Here is a 20,278-nt window from a genome sequence, read left to right as displayed (position 1 = left end):
CACAAAATAGTGTTAGAATTTCTATATCCATGCACCACCAATAACAAAGTAAAGTTGAACATATATTTGCGAATCTATCTGCCTTTAGAGAAGATACCCCACTGAGGGTGTCTCATCAAAGAGCCGTGTCTGGGATAGAGTGGTCCTGTAGAGGCCCAGGGTAAAGCCCAGGCCTGAAGGTAACAGGTTGGCATCCCCAGAGTCACTCACCAGGAAAAAGGGACATTTTGGTGGGATCTAGAGATGTGGAATGCAGGCCTTAGATAAGTGGGAGTGGGCGTCTTATTTCTCTCGGCCCTGCTCTCGGCCTAGCCTTTGAGGCAAGCAGTGGTCTGGGCTCCTGTTATTTGGGGAATAGAAAAAGGAAGGGCGAGGGAGGTGGGGCCTGTGCACCCAGGCCATTCTGTAATCAGACCATTCAGGCCTGGTACGATCTCCCAGGCTTGATTTTCCTTTTGTGGTCCCTTAGCTCTGCCACTTTGGTTCTGTGGTCATTGAGACCACACACAGGCTCAAGTGGTTCCCCGAGGCCTCTGCTGTGGCCGCAGTGGGCTCTCAGGTGAGACAAGCCAGGAGAAGGTGATCTCTAGGACCCCAAGTCGGAGTCAACAGGCCAGAGATGGCCCCTCTGCTGCGACCCACCCAGGAGCTGGGCTGGATTCTAATAAGGGGGTAGGAGTTTCCTGATGTCTTTTCATTGTTTAATTGAGGAGATGGCGAAAGGAGCTGGTGCGAAGGTCAACAGTGACTTCTAAAAGCGAAACCTGGGTTTCCCTAATGCCTGACAACCCAGCAGACATCAGAATGCAACAGCAAAGGCCCATTATGGTCACGCATGAATAGCAAACCCATTAATGATGATAGTAGCTGTTGTTCTCCAATGAAAGGCAATAATTTATGATGGACTCTTAGATTCTCTGTGTAGAAAGGACTGATGCTGTCATATACCATTGTTCAATGTTATGAAAACTCTATTCCCCAGAAGCCAAGAGCAGTTGTCAGGCTCTTACATCCCCAGTGAGAGAGAGCCCACCCCCTCCCACTCTTGGTGAGTGGCTGCACCGATCTCCTGGGCCTTCATCCCACGGTCCTTGCTTTCCTTTGGGGTCCTCAGAATAATCCCGAGCCCTCTCCTCACATCCGCACGCCCTTGGTCGGGTGGGAAAGAGCTGCAGTGAAGGTACACACCGCCTCCCGTCACGAGTCGACCTGGTCCTTCAACCTGCTCCAGTATACCACTGACCTACGGGCTTGTCCTGGAGCCCAGCACTCCAGGAGGCGGTGAGCGAGTCTGCCTGCACCCTCGCTCCACATCTCCTCTGCTTTCTAAACAACTGCCTTCCACCCGTGATTCATATGTCCCTCATGGTTGACTAAGACTCCATTCGGTAGTTGTCCTCGAGCTGCTGCTGGCTCTCTGTTCCCCTTTCTGCAGCTGATGTTCTCTCCGAGTTATCTTTTAACTTGTTAATAACCCTCGCCCCCTGCCAAGTTCCCCATCCTGGTCTGCTCTGACCAAATCCCTACATCCGGGTCTGTTAGCCCCCCACTCCCCCCCATCTCAATAAGCTTAAACACAGCCTAGGCTGCAGAGGTGAGAGGGCAGCACAAAATCAAGGGAGAGCCCAGAGAACTCAGCATTCGAAGGGTGGGCGGAGCTGTTTCTGCCCTATCCTCACACAACACAGGCGCTGATCCAGGAAGAAGCCACAAAAATCTCCTGGTCATTAACATCACCCTCACACGACCCCATGTCTGGGCACACCGTACGTGGATCAGAGTGGCAGGGGTTGGGGTGGATTTAGGAGTGATGAGGTTCAGGTACTCCTGGGGCTAGGAGATGGGGAGTCTGACTGGTCAGTACCCCTGTACCTGAATCACACTCCTTCAGTGGCCGCAAAATGGTGATAAAAGCCCACTGTAAAAGCTATGCCTTTTCTTCTCTGATATGTTCTAATCATGCCTGGGACTGGAGTTCAGAGGGGTCAGAGAAGTCCAACGCATGCACTGGATAATGCAAAGGGTAGGTTTGGGGGATGGAGAGGGAGGACACTGGGGGCGTGGAAAGCCGCCACCCCTTGAGTGCTTATTGGAGTCATTGTCATACACCAAAGTGCCGCTAGAGGGCACCCAAGACCCACACAGAGGGTCTGGTCCAGCAGCCCGCTCACCCTCTGCTGAGGACACAGCTACTTTTGTGGCTCAGTGGGGCCCCGCAAAGCATCAACAGCATCCTGTGCTACTTTAGAAGGCACCCAGTGGTCTTAAAGGAGGCCAGATTTCCAGGGACCTTGGAGGACTGACCCCACCTCTTCCCGACAGCTGGAGTGGGGTGGGAGGGTAGAGGATATTGGGGAACACGGGGCTGGAGGACCCAGGCCTACTGACCCTACCCTCACCCTGCTCTCAGCGTGGGCCTACCACGCAGCCCAGGGCTAGCGATCCCAGAGCACTGACCTGTGCTGGCTCCGGCGGCACACACACAGGACACAGACCCCAGCTGATGTCATGCGGTGGTCTCCCATCAGGGTCTGAGTCAGGATGTCAGCCCTGCCTCCCCATATGATTGGGGGCTACACAGTTTCCCCTCATCTAAATCAATCCCCAGGGATGACTGGCCTATAAGAGCTTTCAAATTGCCTTTTTTTCTTTATTTCTCTTCCTTACTTGTTGCCCACCTGGGCAATTACCTAAGTAGTCATTCCTTCACTCCAATGTAACTAGAAGAGCTACCATTTGCTAGGTACTGTCCTGGGCATGGGGGAATACAGCAGCCATGAGAATGGACACAGTCCAGTCCTCAGGCCTCTTGCATTCTGGTAAGATCAGGACAATTCCATGACAGAGAGCCTTAGAGGGGGACTGAGTCAAACTAAGCTGGTAACAACTGCCCTAGGAACACCGAGTGCTGCTTGTCACGGATGACAACAACACACCAGGACACCAGGTGCGAAGCTGCCAGCTCTACCTACGGTGTCTTGTCAAAGCCTGGTAAGAATCCAACAACGTGTTGTACCCATTTTACAGATGAGAAAATGGAGGCACAGAAAGATGAGAGAAATCTCCAGCTAGTCAGTGTTGGAGCTGGGTTCAAAGCCAGGTCTGTCTGCCTCCCACACCAGTGGTCTTTACTCCTTCTCCAGGTGCTTGTCCCAGCCTGCCCTACCTCTCGCGAGCACTGCATCCCATTCCAAAGGGACAGTGGGCATAAACCTTGAACCCCGCTGTAGAAACTGGGAGAGGCAACTTGGGGGAGGAATGATTTCGTCGTGAAATGTTCCAACAGAGGCCCCATTGGAAGCCACCAGAGCTCTGTGAACACCGAGTTTTAGGGCCACAAATCGAACGCAAACTGTTAAGATGCTATTCCTGCCTGACAGGGCACAGTGCCCGGCAGAGAGACCACGCCTGTCCGTTCTGCCCGCAGGCAGGGAACGCTTGCACCTGACTCCTGGCCGGACCGCCGCTCTGTGGGAGGCGTGCAGAAGCTGCCCGGGAAAGCCTCCCCCATCTGTGCAGCCGAAGGAGAGCAGCTGGCCCGAGAGTCCCTCTGCATAATATAATTACTCCACAATGTAGGTCAGCGGCCCCCACACACATGGACAGGCAGGGCATCCGGGCGTGGGCTCAGGTGCTGGGTCCTGAAAGGTCAAAGGCCTTGATCTTGCTCTACCATAGACTTGCAGGATGACTACGGGCATGCCCCAAACTTTTCTAGATCTCAGTTTCCCACCTGCAAAATGAGTCCGACCAAGGGTTACTTAGGGCGTAGTTAATGTGAACCAGAATAATGGAGGGATGGCGACAGTCATTCTGTGTTCCATGACTGTTTGTCCTCCACTCGCTCAGCCTGCTGTGTGCCTGGCACTGTGCTCCATGCTGGGCCCAGATGTGTCAGGCTGACCGGGTGCTTGCCTTCCTGGAGCCGGCATTCTAGCAAGGGCAGACCACACAGCACTGCTGTGAACAGAACAGCGATCCCTGCTGCTGAGGCCACTCTGAGAAGGGCCTGGAGGGGTATCGGCTTCAGATCAGGGGGTCTGGGAAGGCTTTCCTGAAGTGGGAACATTCAGTCTGAGGCCCGAAGGCTGAGGAAGAGCAGCCATGTGAGAACCTCAGGGAACAGCATTCCCGAGACAGGGAACAGCACATAGGAGGGGCCTTGGCATGTTTTAGGAACCCAAAGGAAGCCAGTATGGCTGGCATGTCATCAGTTCAGTGAGGGGCCGGCCCTGCTTGCCACCAGATACTGTACACACAAGCCCCCAGGGAGCTTATTAAAATGCACATAGGGCCGGTAGGTCTGGGTGGGGCCCATGATGCTGCATTTCCAAGCAGCTCCCAGATGACCCCGATGCTGCTGGTCCCGGGACTGCCATTTGGGCAGCAAGGCTTTAAAGGATTCTTCTTTGCTTAAAAATGCAGATTCTCTTGTTGCTCATACACCGGTGGCAGAGTGACAGCCCAGCACAAGAGTAGACTTGAAAGCTTGCCCCTATGTCCTAACCCCAGGTCAGACCCCAGGAGTACGTGTTTCCATGTGTCCTGTGTGGGGCTGGCCAGGGCACTTAGGGCTGGCCACGTCGCAGGGGTGGGCAGGGAGGGTGGGGAGCCGCACCTGTGATCATGGGACTCATGGTCCCTCGGACCTCTCCTGCTCCACTGCTGTGAGTGGCTCGGGTTCCCAGCCCCACCTGGCCACGGCTTCTTGGGAGGAGGGGACCTCTTCCACCTTCTGACCAGCTCCCAAAAGCTGACTCTCAGAACTTTCTCCCTGGGCCATTCCCGGTGCTTCTTTATTCTTATTTTTAATTTCAAAGTTGATTTTTGAAATCTATGATGAAATTGGTAGGTTTTTCTACTGGAGGTCAGTATATGTGCGTGTATCAGTGGGAGCTTGAGTGTGTGTGGTGAGGGCAGGGGAGGATGTCTGGACTTTCTGGGCTGCATTTCAGAGTCCCAAGATGCCTCTCTTTTCCTGGAAAGGCAGGTGAGTTGACACTTTCTGGGGGAGATGGTGTGGGAGACCCATCAAGGAAGTATGGGCAGGGAGAGGAAAGGGCACTGATTCAGACCCCAGGTCCCTCACCTGCCAGCTGTGTGACTTTGAACACATCTCTAAGCCTTTCTGAGCCATGGCGTGTTCATTTGCAACCTCCCGGGGCTGGAAGACGATCACAGGAAGTAAGCAGTGGGTTTAGTAGGCTTTAGAGGCTGGAAAGCCCGCTCCTTCTGTGTAAACCCTCGTCATTATCTCCAACGGCAGAGTCACCAAGCACTGGGGCCAGGAGGAACCTTCTGGATCCCTCCGGGGCTGGGCTGCTTATCTCAACAGCAGCAGTCTCACGTCTACGAGGCAGCAGAGCTGGAAGCTGGCATTTCAAGGTAAGAATTTCTTCTTAGAATGTTTAGTTATGAATTTGGGTGAATTTCTGCCAAATCCTGGATCTGGAAGGGACCTGTGAGATTCCCCCACCAGGTTGCTTCTGCATTTTTTTCTTTGGAGGGGGCACAATTCTTTGTTGTGAGGGACAGTCTTGTTCTGTGCAGGGCACTCCGAGCCCCTGGACCGTGGGCCCTAAATGCCAGGAGTGTCCTCTGGTCGCTGTGACGGCCCAAATCTCCCTCCCCTGGTCTCTATTTCCAAACACAAAAGGGATCATGCACTACAAGTCCTCTTTTCACAGATGGAGAAACTAAGGCCTAGTAGAGGACTCATAGCAAGTGGGTGACTTAGTGGAGACCCAGGTAGAGGTATCCTGGCCCTGTGCTCTGGACCACACCTCGGGCTGGCACGGCCAACATTTATGGGGATTTACTATTTGCGGGTACTTGGCATTGCTGCATCAGCCCCCTGGAGCTTCTGGATGCATCCAATTTGTTGGTGCTTCTCAGCCTAGCTCGGGTGCACCTGGAACAGCGTCCAGAGTGAGAAACACGGCTCCAGAGCTACTCAGCGGGCCACATCCCCATGGAGTCCTGCTTTGTGGAGGAGAGATGAGGTGGCCAGGGGAGGCGGGTGGCTGGGACCTGGCTGAGGAGGGCCAGGAGCCCTGGTCAGCACCAGGCACCCTGTGGGTCAGTAAGACCCCTGCCTGGCCCTGTTCAGAGAGGCATTCTGAGTTTGATCTTGGAATTAATGGGAAATCCCATGGTTTATAAGTACTACAGCTGGGGTGAGGATCGTCTTGGGGAAGTTAAGGGAGGACAAGTACAGTAATTTCTAGCCCTTTGCAGCCTGTTATGTATTCATATGAGAATCTCTTTTTGATTTTGACCTCAGGGCAGTCTGGTAAAGGAGCCAGGAATTTTATTTATACCCATGTTACGGGTGAGGAAACTGAGACCCGGAGAGGATAAGAGACTTGCTCACGGTGACATAGCAAGTCAAAGGCAAAGGTAAGCCAGCCCTCTTTCCTGCAGAGCAGCTGGGGGCATCATAACCTCTGTCCTTTCTTGTAGCCTGGCTCTGTTCCCCTCCTAGGAGAGACGGGGCTTCAAGGGTGCCCCGATTTTCCTCGGGCTTGTGTCGGAGGCCTCAGGGTAAGCCTGGAGCAGGAAGAAGTGCTCGGTCGTGGAGGGTGGGGGGCTTTCACCTGGCTCGCTACGCACAGTGTCAGCTTCCTGTCTGCTGCGCCCAACCGGCAGGAGGGTGCTGATGCCACGCACTTTCCCCCAAGCCTGATGGGTGCCCAAACCCATGGCTCCCCTGCTGGAAGGATGACCCAGCAGCATACCTCGAGAGAGTCTGCAGGGCATGGCCAGGCGCCGGGGTGCGGAGTCTTCCCGCCATTCTAGAGCAGAGAGAAGCTCCTGGCCTTCAGGCAGAGTGCGGGCCATGTGTGTGTTTTACTTGAGCTACACAGGGCTTAGGATTTTTTCTCTTCACAGTCAGGATTTAAAACTCAGGTGATTCACAGGAACATCCCAGATTTCCGGCTTCCCCTGAATGAGACACCAGGTCGTGCAGGGCTTGCCTGCCTGAGCTGGGCCCGTCTGCCACCCACCCTGTCTGTGCTGCTCTGCCAGTTGGTGTCAAGGCCCGTGAGGCCCCAGCTGACGCTGGGATATGTAGAAAGACGGGTTACCTAGTCACAGAGTTGCCCAAGTTTTGTCGAAGCTGCAAGCCTGCTGGCCAACATGGGGCGAGCCAGCTCCTCGGCCTCTGCCGTCCCCTCAAGCACCAACAGTAGGTGATTCCATGGTGGCGTCCCCAGACAGGACGCAGGCTCGGCTGCCTGGGGTCTGGCTTGGACAATCTCGGCAGGGCCGGGATGCTGGGACCCCTCACGTCCCAGTGGGCGGGGCAGAAATCCAGAGGATGGCTTTTCCCAGGGTGTGTGGGAAAGAGCCACTGCTGGGCTTCCGCAGCAGAGGGAGGCTGGTGGACCCCAAGACTGGGTCCCGGCAGGGATCTGGGGGCCCTGACCTGGTGGGCGGAGGATGGGCGATGGAGGAAAAGAGCAGCAGGAGATCAGAGGGGCTGGAGAGAAGGGCGACCTGTGACCTTCAGAGCGCACAGGATCAGTAAGATTCTGAGATGCTGGAAAGCAAAACCCAGAGCTTCATGAGGGAAGTCCCAGGCCCTGCCTGGGAAATGATGGAGGGAAGGAAACCCCTGCATGCTGTGCTCCGTCTGTCACCTCCTCTCCTAGGCAGTTACCCCTGCCCCCACTCCAGCCCCAGCCGGTCTCAAACTCCTCCGTGGTGGGTGCTTTCTGTTTCTCGAGCTGGTTGATCCTTTCTCTTGCCCTTCAGCCGAGCTTTCTGAAAAAGCAGCCTGGAATGCCATCTGCATTCTTTACCTGCCGCCACAATCCCCAGGCCATTGCCATGTTCCGTATGGTCTCGGTGACCCACCTAGTGGCCAAAGGCGGGGGCCCTGTTTAGTCCTCTGCTCCTAGAGGCCAGTGTGGACAGGCTATCTCCCTTCACCTCCGGGCCCTGACCTCTCCCGGCTTTGCCCTTCTTCTCTGGGAAACTCTCCACTTCCTCTGTCCACTCCTCTTCCTCCTTCAGAGGGCATCCCTTCCTCCACGTTCCTGGGCCTCCAAACTCATCACTCCGTCCCTTAAAGCTGCCCTTCCCCGGGCGGGCTGGCTCAGAGAACTGCTCCGCTGTCTGCCCCAGGGAAACCAGAGCCCTGGGCGTCCCTTCCTTTCTGATCCCACCCAGGCTCCCAACCCAGAGACCTTCAACAGCTTCTCAAACCACAGGGAAGATGCCCTGACCCTGACTCCAGCCTCCTGACCCTCAGTGAGGAGCCTTGACTCCCATCACCAGCCTCAACCCTCTGTGGCCAGGCCCCATAATGTCCCCTCCTGGGCTGCCCTTTTTCCACCACCACGTGAACAGCACCCACTGGCCCATCTCTGGAATCTTCCTAGGGGCTCTCGTCCTGCATCTGCCCCTCCTCCGCCCCGTGCTTCCTGCCTCTCTTCAGGGAGGACCATCGCCTCATGCTGGACAGACTGTGTTCGACTATTCCTCCCCCTCCAGCTGTGACTTGCACCCTGGTCTGCCCAACTTCCCAAACCTTTGTTTTAAAGCACAAACCCAAGGGCGCCTGGGTGGCTCAGTGGTTTAAGCATCTGTCTTCAGCTCAGGTCATGATTCCAGGGTCCTGGGATCAAGCCCTGCATCAGGCTTCCTGAGAAGCAAGCTTCTCCCTCTCCCACTCCCCCTGCTGTGTTCCCTCTCTCGCTGTGTCTCTTTCTGTCAAATAAATAAAAAAAATTTTTTTTTAATTAAAAAAGCAAATCCAGAACTACCCCAAAGTGTGCCCTGGTCAGTGGAGTGTCAGCAACGCGTTTCAAGTGTCCCAAGATGGTGCTGTTCTTGGCCTCAGGGCACACGGGTGGCCAGGTGCCTCCCGCCAGGAGCTGCCTCTGTCATCACTCTGGGGCCCTGCCCTATGCTAGACTTCCTCCTGGTCCTGAGTTGGCCAAAGGCAGCCCTTTCTCCTGCACTTTCTGGTCTGGCCTGGGCCTGCCTGCAGAAGTACCCATCCGCTCTCATCTGCCTCTAGGCCAGCACCCTTCAGTCAAAGGGCCTCTTTGTGGGGGTAATTGTCCCTGGCCTGGGGAGAGGTCTGTGACTCCAAAACTGAGTAAAGCTCCCAGAGGGCCGTGTTTAAGCTGACCAGCCCCAGTCCCTGGGGGCTCTGGCACCTCTCCTGCTCAGCCCAGACCTCAAGGCCCCCAAGCCGGCCCTGCTCTGCCCTGGCCTGGCTCTGCAGGTGCTGTGTGTCTCATCACCCTCTCTTGGGGGTCTGTTGCATGGCCCGGCTCATAGTTCACGGCCACTGCCCGCTGCCAAGTTCATGCCCAGCCTGGCATGAACGGGGAGGAGGGGGCAGTACTAGGGTTTGAGGCTGCTCTCGGTGGGAGCAAGCATGAGCCTGTGGGATCAGGGACACAGGATTCCACCACTGCTATGCACGCACGCACGCTCAATTTTATGGTTTTCAATGTCATTTGATCTGCCTAACAACCCCTAAAAATTTAGTAGGGCCATCAGCTTCATTCCCATTTTGCATGGAGAACACCGAGCCCAGAAACAGGCTGCACCTCACCCCAGGGCACACACTTGCATCCTGACTCCTAGCCCAGGGCCCTTTCTGGTGTTCGAGCTTCTCCCTGGAACCCTGCCTAGTGCTGGGAGTCCCAGCTCATCAAGGAGCAAGGACGGAGGCCGCCTGGGGGAGCCTCAAGGGCTCCCTCCCCTGTTGCCGCTGTATCTCAGACTTCCCTGTTTGCCCTTGGCTTAGAGGCAGGAGAGCGGCATCACAGCGCCCTGGGATGACGGACAGCCCCTGGCCTTGCCTCCTGATGCAGGTTCTTGCCCCAGCTCCGTCACGTGCCCCTTTGGAGCCCCAGGTTCTCCTCTGAGAAGTGCCAGAGTCACCTGCTTTGCAGGTTGCTCTGAGCGCAGCACAAGAGCACAGAAGACAAAAGACTACGAAGCCCGGAGACACACACACGCCGCAGGGTAATGCAAGTGAGAACAGTACATCCTTTTCATTTTCCTGTTGTCATTCAGGGAGGCAGGCGGGTTGGGAGCCCCCAAAGTGCAATGCTGCAAAGATTGTTCCAAAATAGGATGTCATATTTGGTGGTGCTGCCACCACTGGCGGTGCTCAGGGTCTCTGGCGAGTGGGCATACCCCCTTCTTCACCCCGCAGCTGGCTCGCTTTTCTAGCCCTTTCCTTCTGCCTTGCCAGTGCATGCTCTCTCTCCTCTTAATAGATACACGTATAAAGTCTTCTGAGATCACCTTGTTCTAGTTTGTGGACTCACACACCTTTTAATCTCGAAGAGACCCAAACATTTTCATTCCCTTCCTTGTCTTCCTGTGTAATCTCTGCCAAGGTTTCCTCCAGCCTTTCTTTGCACACCTCTGATCATGAGACCCTACCTCCGAAGGCAGCCCAGTTCACTCTGAGATAGGTCACTTTAAAACGTGAATATTCTTGCCTGTCCTAGACTGAGATCTGCATCCTCAGAACCTCCCTCCCCACGTGCTGGTCCTGGCTTCTGCCTTTGGGGACCTGCGGGTCGTGGCTCTTTCCTTGGCTCCAGCCGCGGTGGCTGCCTGAGACCTCTCTTTGCTGGCTTGATGGCAACCTCTTCTACACGGCACAGGTTTGGGCCCTCTTCCTGTCCTGGCCACCCTTCATCTTGTCACTGTCTGCATAGGGTCTGAGTCCCTTATGAGAACACGAGTTTCCCAGGGGATCTGAGTAGTGCAAGAGTGTTGTCCCCGCCTCACAGCCAGAGTCCTAGTCACCCGAGGTTGTCCCCTGAGCCTGCTTTGGTTATTCGGTAACTGAAGCACACTGTGGGGCTTGGTAGTCCACAGTGTCATTATCTTATTTAAGGGAATATCGGTGCTTGAAACAGCCACATACGCACACGCGCGCACACACACATCCGTCCGGTGTTCCTTAGGGATCTAAGAAACCACAGCTCCCGTGATGCAGAACCCCCGAGAGTTCTCTCTGCCATCAGGGAGAAATGCACCACGGACCCCCCCTGTCATCCCTCACAACACTCCGGGGCTCTTTCCACGCAGGATGTGTGGCCCTACTGTGCAGCTCCAGAACTCAGCCACCGAAGGCTACAGCTAGCTGACCTTCACGATCTAACTGAAAAGCAATTTTAAAGCCCCAAATGAGAGGAGGGAGTGAGCAATTAGAGACAGGGACTGAGAGTAGCCTAGCGCTAAGGAGGGTAGAAGGTGTCCACTTTTCCTGTGAACCAAAGAAAGCAACATGGCTTTGGCACAGCGAAAAGCAAGCCCACGATCGCCCCTTTTGTTAACATAGCATTTTCTGCATACTTAACAGGAGGGTCATGTGCCCCTGTAATGCTCCCACACAGGCAGGGCAAGAAGTGTGAGCTCGGGGCCACAGAGGAGGAAACAGGCCCAGAGAGGTGGCCTGGGCTGACCAGAGGGGCTCTCCCAACACCCCAGCTGCCGGCAGTTTGTGGCTCTCGCCCATTGGTCAGTAGGTGGGGGTCACCTGGCCCACTGTGGCCAGTGCGATGCATAACAAGTGACATCTGCCCCTTGTGGGCTGGCTAGGACCCTTGTTGCAGGACCCACGAGCACCCACCCTGCCGCCGGATGGTGGGGCCCTGATTGCTGAGCTGCCTCTGGGAAGATGGTTACCCTGGAGACGGCGCGGACGCACAGGTGGACTGTGAATGAGGGAGAAACAGACTCCTGACGCGTTTAGCTCCTGGGATTGAGGGCTTCTTCATTAGCGCTGCCCAGCTCAGCTGTCCACGCTAACAGAGAAGGGCGATGACATCTGTGTTTCTGCTGTCACACGTCAGGCACCGTGCTAGGGACTTTGCACGTGTCATCACATGCAGTTCTTGAAGCTGCCCAGTGAGGAAAGGGTTATTATTCCTCCTCTCTACTGTGTGGGAAAACCGGAGACGTGGAGCATTGCGGGCCCTTGCCCCCAGTCACAGAGCCACGAAGATGTGGACCTACGACACGAATCTGGGTCTCCTTGATTGGAAAGCCTTGATGAACTCCGGTGATTTGCAGAAGCAGATGGCTATTGTGTTCCAACACCCTGTTGGGCTAAATGCTTCCTTTGAAGATGCAAGATTGCACAGATTGCTTTTCTCATTCAGATTTTATGCCTGAGTAAAATCCTGGTGCTATGATTTATTATAGCAACACTGATTTTCCAATTTTAAGACAACAATGCAGCTCGAAATAAAGGAGAAAGAAAAGACCGAAACATTTGAAACCTTTGCTTTAGATCCTTATTTCGTCTGGCTTGAACTACACAGGGGCCTCCTTCCCTCCAGCCTCCAGTCTCCCCCACGGCACCACCTTTCTAAAATTGAGTTGAGCACGCTCCCTCCTGCTCGAAACCCACAAAGACTCCTTGTCCCCACCAGCAGTGCTTCCTAAATTATATTCTGCAGAATATGTAAGTGTAAATCTGCTCCCTGAGAAAAGGTTTCCATGGCCAAAGAAGTTTTGGAAATTCAACTAATTTTTTTATTATTAAATATTAAAATGTTTAAAAATTTTAATTAAGATTATTTTTTTAAGATTTTATTTATTATTTGACAGACAGATCACAAGCAGGCAGAGAGGCAGGCAGAGAGAGAGGAGGAAGCAGGCTCCCCTCTGGGCAGAGAGTCTGATGTGGGGCTTGATCCCCGGACCCTGAGATCATGACCTGAGCCGAAGGCAGAGGCTTTAACCCACTGAGCCTCCCAGGCGCCCCTAATTAAGATTATTTATGTATTTATTAGAGAGAGAGAGAGAGACAGCATGTATGCAGGGGGATGGGCAAAAGGGGAGAGAAAGAGGGAGAGAATCTTAAGCAGACTCCACACTGAACTTGAAGCCTGACACAGGGCCCCATCCCACAACCCTGAGATCATGAACTGAGCTGAAATCAAGAGTCGGACACTTAACTGACTAAGCCCCCAGGAGCCCCATAATTAAACAATTTTTTTTTTTTAACCGGAGGGCTTTTCAGAGCCTTTAACATGCTATAAAACCCATTGTACATTTCCAAGAGGCCGATGTATAATTTCTGGGATTTCTTAAATGACTGGACCATGAAATCCCCCATTCCCTTTTATTTTGGGAACACCTAATGGGATTAGCATTCTCTGTTATATACTTTGGGAGGATGTTGGCTTTTAGGATAAAGTCTTAAGTTCTCAGCTGAACACTCAGGTCCTTCCTGGATTTGGTCCCGGATCACCTTCAAGCTCATCACACAAACCCCTGTCTCTGCCCACCCCAGGGTTCAACCTCCGGACGTCTTACTGTTTGTCATATGCTACATTGTGGGGTTCTCTGGGCTAGGACCTGGAGAGAAGACAATGACTGAGGAACAATGCCAGAAGCTTGACACAAGACAGCCTGTATCTGGGGGAATGTGAAGAACGCTCTATGGGTGACGTGGCTGGGATGAGAATGGGAATGAGGATCGCAAGACTAATTGAAAGCCACGTGTTTACCGAGGCTCAAAGGATCCCTTTTAGAAACAGGAACTGGGCCCGCATATGCCAATGAACAAGGCAAAATGGGTGCCCGTTGGAAACAAAAAGTGCCAAGATATGCTGGGCTGAACCACAGATACCAACGTTAATAATAAAGAAATTAACATGCGCAGGAAATGCAAAAGCTGCCAGGAGGCTGATAAGAGACCATTATTAAAAAAGAATGAGCAGTGTAGCAGAGAAGTGAAATTAAGTTCTGAACTTCTTTTTTTACCACGGACCCCAAAATATTTAATGAGTAGTAAATAGGTCTTGATTTACCGCAAAAACACCAATGAGGCTGGGGCCAAAATTTGCTGTTGACCCTCTGTCTGGCAAAATAAACAGATCCATCATCCATCGCTAGCCAGTCACTGAGAATATGAGGAAGTGCATCAGTCTAGGACGGGAGACTGATATCAGGTAGTTAAAAATGCCAGCCCTGGGGGCTGACTGCCTAAGTGCTCATCCCAACTCTGCCACTCACAAAGGATGGGAGCTTGCAGCAGTGATTCAGACTCATTGTTGCCATCTGTGAAATGGGCGCAAACATAGTGCCTAACACATGGCACTGAGGTTTAAATGGACTGATGGGGAAACCCTTAGAGCAGTGCCTGGCCCCAGGGAAGGACTCATCAGGGCCAGGTGTTAACGACTGTTACACAACCATCCACCAGTCCCTCCCCACCGCAATCTACCCACCCAAAACTCCCAGATGACAGCTTTCTCTCTTGCTTTCTTTCTCTCTCTCTCTCTCTCTCTACACACACACACACACACACACAAACACACACACACACACACACAAACACACACACACACACTTTCATTTCCACCCCCAGACCACTGAAAGTAAATTTCAGAACATGATACTTCAGCACAAGTGCGTACCTTGTCATACACAATCACAATATGATCACACCTAAGAAAAGTCATAATAATGCCATCATATAATCTCACAACGAGCATGAACTTGGATAAAGAGCTCATCATGTTGGTTCACAGATAAAATTCTTTTAATCCCTCCCAACTGCCTCTTGGGTTAAAGTCCAAGCTCCCTCCAGCCCTGTACCTACTTTCAACTAAAAAGCAAACAGATGCAACTGATTCTTGAACTCTTTGCCAGATATAGCCTACACTTTCCTGCTCAAGGATTTTCATCTACCAGGAATGCCATTGCTTTGAATATCTACTCTTTGAGGTTTTGCTCATTATTTAAATCTCAGCTAAAATTCTATTTTGTCCAAAAATTTTAAGCTCTTTCTAGATGAAATGCATCTTTCTTTTCACATCTTCATGACGTGTGGGAAGCTAGTGTGATGATGTATTTCATACATGGAAGAAGGCAGGGACAGAAGAATCACAGAAAAATGGAATGGATCCCTGATCAAACTGAGCCTGAAGTCCACATTACCACTGGACCTTTCCAAGATGCCTAGGTGGTCTCTACTGTGCACTCTGACTTAAGTTCTTGCAACTGAAAATATCCTAATGGCCACTGCAGGGATTAGGGCCGACAATCACCGAGTCTTCTAAAGCCATGAAACAATAATAGAAAAAGTACAATACATTATGCTCCAGTTAGGTCAGAAACTTGCTGTTCCCCAAAAGCACTTCCCACTCTTCCTACCCTCGCTTTGGAAGGCTTTTCACCCGGAGGGTGCCTGTCTCCCTTTACCTGTCTTTTGAAAAAACTGAGATAAAATCCACATAACGAATTAACCGTTTTCAAGTGTATAAACAGTGGTTTTTAGTATATTTACAATGTTGGTCAACAATTACTACTATCTGATTTTCTATTCATCACTCCAAAAAGAAACCCCATAAGCACATACTCCCTATGGCCCTCTCCCAGCCCCTAATCTACTTCCTGTCTCTGTGGATTAGCCTCTTCTGGACACTTTATAGGAACAGAATCATAGAGGATGTGGCCTCGTAGCATCTGGCTTCTCTCACTGATCATAATGCTTTCGAGGTTCATCCATGTTCTCATGTGTATTTGAACTTCACTCCTCTTTATGGCCGAATAATACTCTGTTGCCTGGGTAGACCACATTTTGTGTATCCATTCTTCAGTTGATGGATGTTTGAGTTGTTTCCCTTTTTTTTTTTGGTATCATTAGTGCACACATTTTCATCTCTCTTGAGTATATACCTAGGGGTGGATTTGCTGGGTCACATGGTAACTGTTTAATTTTTTGAGAAAATTAAGACCAGACCGTTTCACACAGCTCCCATTTTCTTTAACCATCCAAGCCCCACTTGCTCTTTCAAGACGCAGGGGGAAATGTCTTCTCTCTCCTTTAAGGGGGGCAGTAGGTCTCAAGGCAGGATGATGAGCCCTGTTCTTTGTGATCCTGGAGGGCTGGGGGCTGAGCTGTTCCAGCATTCTCATCTATCTTTGCCTGCTCTCCCTGATGCTGTCCCTGAACATTTCTGTCCCTCTGGGGGACAGGGGCTGGGCCAGTCCTGAGAGCAGAGGCTGTGCTTCCCCCCTTGTCATGGCCCCGACATCTGGCACACAGTGGGGCCCAGTAAATGAGATTGTGGCAAAGGAATGAATGGCTCCCATCTCCACCTCCTGGCCCCGCTGACTTTCACAAGGGCTTCTCGCAATGCAGGGCAGGCTGTGCTGGGAGCCTCCCTGATGCGGGAGTGAGAGCATATGGGTGGGCACGGGGTGGGGGGTGTCTGAGAAGGCCCGGGGCAGGGGGGAAATATGCATGCAAGGGTGCGTTTTGAACATGTGCCGAAGTTCACAGACGACCACACAGTGGGCCAGATGAGACTGACTCAACTGGATCATGCCTAGAAGGGGGAAGTGAGGACGAGAGAGCCATTAGGATGCCCAAGGACAGATCAATGCTGGAGACAGGCCTTACCCTGGGGTGGAGCTCTGCTACTTCTGAAGTCAAGTTGCCCGTCTGTGGTCTCATGTGAGAACAGCATGGAGCATGGAGGGAGAGCTTGGATTTGGGGAGCAGCAGGCCTGGCTTCATGCTCCTGAGCCCCACCTGCTGCCTGTGCGGTCCAGAGCCTGTCGCCCGACTGTGGATCTCCGGGTGTTCACCTGCAAAATGGGAGCAGGTCTCTCTCTGCTCAGGGGGACAGTAAGGAGTAAGCAAGTGCACTTTGAGAGAAGTGCGCTGGAAGGTATTAAGCTACCATGCAGCACTGCTCCTCAGGACCTCTCTGGGAGGCCATCAGGGGAGCTGTGTTCATTTCCTTATGGGGTCAGGAAGTGCAGAGTCAGGAGTGAGAACAAAAGTCACAATGATCAAATTCCTTTCAGGGGTCAGGGTCCGTGTTAGGTCCTTGAACATGTTACACCAGTCAATGCTCCTGGTAAACCTATAAAGGAGGCACGAAGTTTTCCTAGTAGGCACTGGGGATCAGAGAGGGTGAATCTCTCACGCAAGGTCACACAGCTAGGAGATGGCAGAATATGGATCAGAACCTTGGCTTGTAGCATCCATGGCTACCTCATCATTCCCCCAAACCCACAGTGCAGGAGCCTGGTTTGTGCATGCATTCTATCTCTTTGGCATGTGAATGCATTTCCAGAAGGCTGCCATATATTTTTAATAATTGGTATGAACATGCAATCTCTCGTCAGCCGGCTTCCTGTCTGCTGTAAGACACAGATAAGAAAGAAAGTGCCAAGCGGACACAGGAAGATCCTCCACACCCGTTGGCAGAAATCACTCTGGCCCAGAGTTACCTTCCTGATTTAATTCTCTGAGCCTCTGTGTCTGACTCATGTAAGAAAATGACTTCTTGGGTGAAATATTCAAACGCCACGTGTGGATGTTCATTGTCTCACTCTGGCAGCTCAGGGGATGAATGGCTCTGGGGAGGGGGGAGCCCTGCAGTCTGGGTTGGGGAGTCAGAGTTAATTCCTCTGAGGTTCCTGAACCAGGAACGTGTTGGTCTGGGCTCTGGAGGCCCAGTGACAAGGAGTCAGACGCGGGAAAATGGCAATATGTGGGACTGGTTCTTAGAGGGCTCCGGGCAGGGTGGCCAAGGGCCAGGTCATCAGTATTGCTCTGTGCAGTCGCTAACCTTCACTGAGTACTCTTGATATGCTGGGCACAGGGTAAGGCCTTCTAGTCCTCCCCAAAGCCCTAGGCAGTCAGACCTATTAATATTGAGACTCACACCATGGATGAAGAAACTGGCCCTCGGAAGTTGTCACTTGCGATATGTATGTGTCCCAGGGTTGCTGTAATACATTTCCATAAACTGGGTGTCTTAAAACAATAGAGATTTACTCTTGCACTGTTCTGGAAGCCAGAAGTCTGCAAACAAGGTGTTGGCAGGGCTCACCCCCTCTGAAGGCTCTGGGGGAGAATCCCGTGCAGCTTCTAGCTTCTGGTGGCTGCAGTTCCCTGGCTCGTGACCACGTTGTGCCATCTTTGCTCCCCCCTCCCCATGACCTTCTCCCCTCTGTCTGTGTCTGTCCTCTTTTATTTCTTATAATGACACTTGCCACTAGATTTAGGGACAACCTAGGTAATCCTGGCTGACTGTATCTTAAGATCTTTAATTACATCTGCAAAGACCCTTTTTCTAAATAAGGTTACTATTCATAGATTCTGGGAGTGAGGATGTTGATATATCTTTGTGGGGTCACAATTTCACCCAGTGCACTTCCCTAACCTCACACCTATGGGGCTTAGCTGGGTTTTGAAGCTAAGCCTAATTCCAGAGTCCATCTGTTTAACCATTATGGGCCATACGCTATATACTTACCTGCTGTGTGATGCTGGGCTAATTGCTTAACCCCTCTGTGCCTCAATTTTTTCATTGGAATATAATGGTGAGAGCTGCCTGGGCTTGGTGTGAGGATTAAATGGGCTGGCAAAGTAAAGCATCGGAAACAGTGCCTAGCACGTAGTCTGCACTCGCCACGAGCTGCTGGTGTTACTGTTTTTACTCTTGTGATTACCAAGACAACACAGCTTAGTTGGAATCCTGCACGAAGGCGGACTGGGAGACAATGCTCTCAGATCTCAGTTTGCTGGGTTTGAACATCTGCTCACGAGTGCTCCACACTCATGAAACAATTCACAGATGTAAGAGATATTTAAACATTTATAAGAGAACACCATGCACAATGGATGCTAATAATTTCAAACCATCAATGAAAAAACTATTCCTTTAAAATAAAACACAGGATTGATGCTGGCGGCGGCGGTGGGGGGGTGGTGGTGGGAGAGGCAGGAAGATCCAGAAAACAACAGGCCCATATTAGCAGAAGAGATCCCATGCCCCCTGACACCACATGGCCCTGGCTATGGACAGGTCCAGTATGTGGCAATGTCATCTGGGGCTGCTCAGTTCACCTCTCCAGCCTTGGTTTCCTCATCTCTAAAATGGGGATGTCCAGCTGTGTTGTAAGCTGTGCCATGCCATGGAGAGGTGAGGCCCTGTTGTCATTATTGTATTGTGTTTGCCAACTGTGAGTGCCTGTGCCCAAGTGGGACAGACCTGGGGTCAGGGCCCCTGTCCACAGAAGGGCAGGACAGTATGTGGGCTGCATGCTGAGAATGGGGCAGGAGCTAAGATTATGTTGCTTCTCCCGAGCTCTTGGGAGGGGCTCACCGTCTGTGTCAGCGTCCTCTGAACTGCACTGAGCATCCTGGTGTCACGGGAAATGTTCCAGCCTGTGTCAAGGTCAAAATGACTCAGCACATGAAGTTTAACCCACTGTTGCTTTAGAGAGAAACTTCAGGTCCACCAAAGGCCAAAAATAACAAACACCCACCAAGTGGCCGATGGGTCCATTTCAGAGCCGCTGTGAGTGCCAAGCTGCCCAGACACTGTGGTCCCCTTGGCCCTTGCCTTCCTGTTGGTTTCTGTGGTTGGTGGCTCCCTGTGACTGCAAGGCACATTTTTTTTTTTTTTTTAAACTTGCCTAAAGTTTTGGTCTGGAACTTGGCTCACCTGCCTCTCAACTGCAATGAAAAATATGGCAGAAATAGAAATCTCGCAGCTTTTCCTTCTTCCTTTTCCTTGCTCTCTCTCTTCTACGGGGGAAAGAATTATTTGCATGATGATGAAGGATTTTCAGAACATCATGAGACTGGAGAAGCTCATTCAGCTGTGGGGTTCACAGATGTGTGCCTTCCCAGGTGGCGCTCTCTCTGAGTCTGCCTGTCCTTTGTCAACGTTGCATCCTGTGGCTGGGGGGGCACAGTGGGGCTTGGGAGGGGACCAGCTGGACTTTAGGTCTTCTGGATTCAGCTTTTTCTTCTCTTTCCTTTTTAGCCTTAACTATATTGTCCTGAAGCTATATCTAACTCTGGCATTCACAGGGCCATCCTGGACCCTTTCTAGAGACTGGTGAGGGGCTAGTCCGGAAGGTTTCAAACCTGGCCACACAATAAAACCTGGGACAACTTAAAAAAATCCCAGCACCTTTGGCGATTCTGATTTTCTGGGGAGTGTGCCCTGAGCACTAGTATTTTTAAAAAAGATCTTTTCTGGGCGATGCAGCTAGGATGGAGAACCACAAATTGTAGCCTATCTTTAAGACGATTGAAAGATCTTCCTCCCCCACCTTTAAAATCGTACTTATTTTTCTTGTCAGTATCAATTATTTACCCAATAATTTAAGCCAGGAGCTGAGCAACCACATGACCTGGTCAAGAGGTTGCAAAGCTGAAAAGAGGCATGTCAGGGGGGCAAGCCCATTCATTCATTCATTCATTCATTCATGCATTCCTTTCCTCATCATTCATGTTTCCATT

The 20,278-nt window shown here is 52.0% G+C and overlaps 1 protein-coding gene and 1 long non-coding RNA gene across 2 annotated transcripts in view; one reads left to right on the top strand and one right to left on the bottom strand.

Moving 5' to 3' along the window:
* Positions 1–20,278, bottom strand: part of GABBR2 (gamma-aminobutyric acid type B receptor subunit 2) — a 338,485-nt gene that overhangs the window by 19,404 nt on the left and 298,803 nt on the right. The window lies entirely within an intron of this gene.
* Positions 5,304–20,278, top strand: part of LOC131812837 (uncharacterized) — a 29,044-nt gene continuing 14,069 nt past the window's right edge. The window contains exons 1-2 of the long non-coding RNA XR_009346501.1: positions 5,304–5,385; positions 6,284–6,399. This is a non-coding gene — a long non-coding RNA (uncharacterized LOC131812837). The remainder of the gene's footprint in view (positions 5,386–6,283; positions 6,400–20,278) is intronic.

The sequence above is a fragment of the Mustela lutreola genome, chromosome 12, assembly GCF_030435805.1.
Source record: "Mustela lutreola isolate mMusLut2 chromosome 12, mMusLut2.pri, whole genome shotgun sequence".
Lineage (NCBI taxonomy): Eukaryota > Metazoa > Chordata > Mammalia > Carnivora > Mustelidae > Mustela > Mustela lutreola.
The sequence above is the reverse complement of the archived record's forward strand: the minus strand, read 5'-3'. Positions and strand labels throughout refer to the sequence as shown.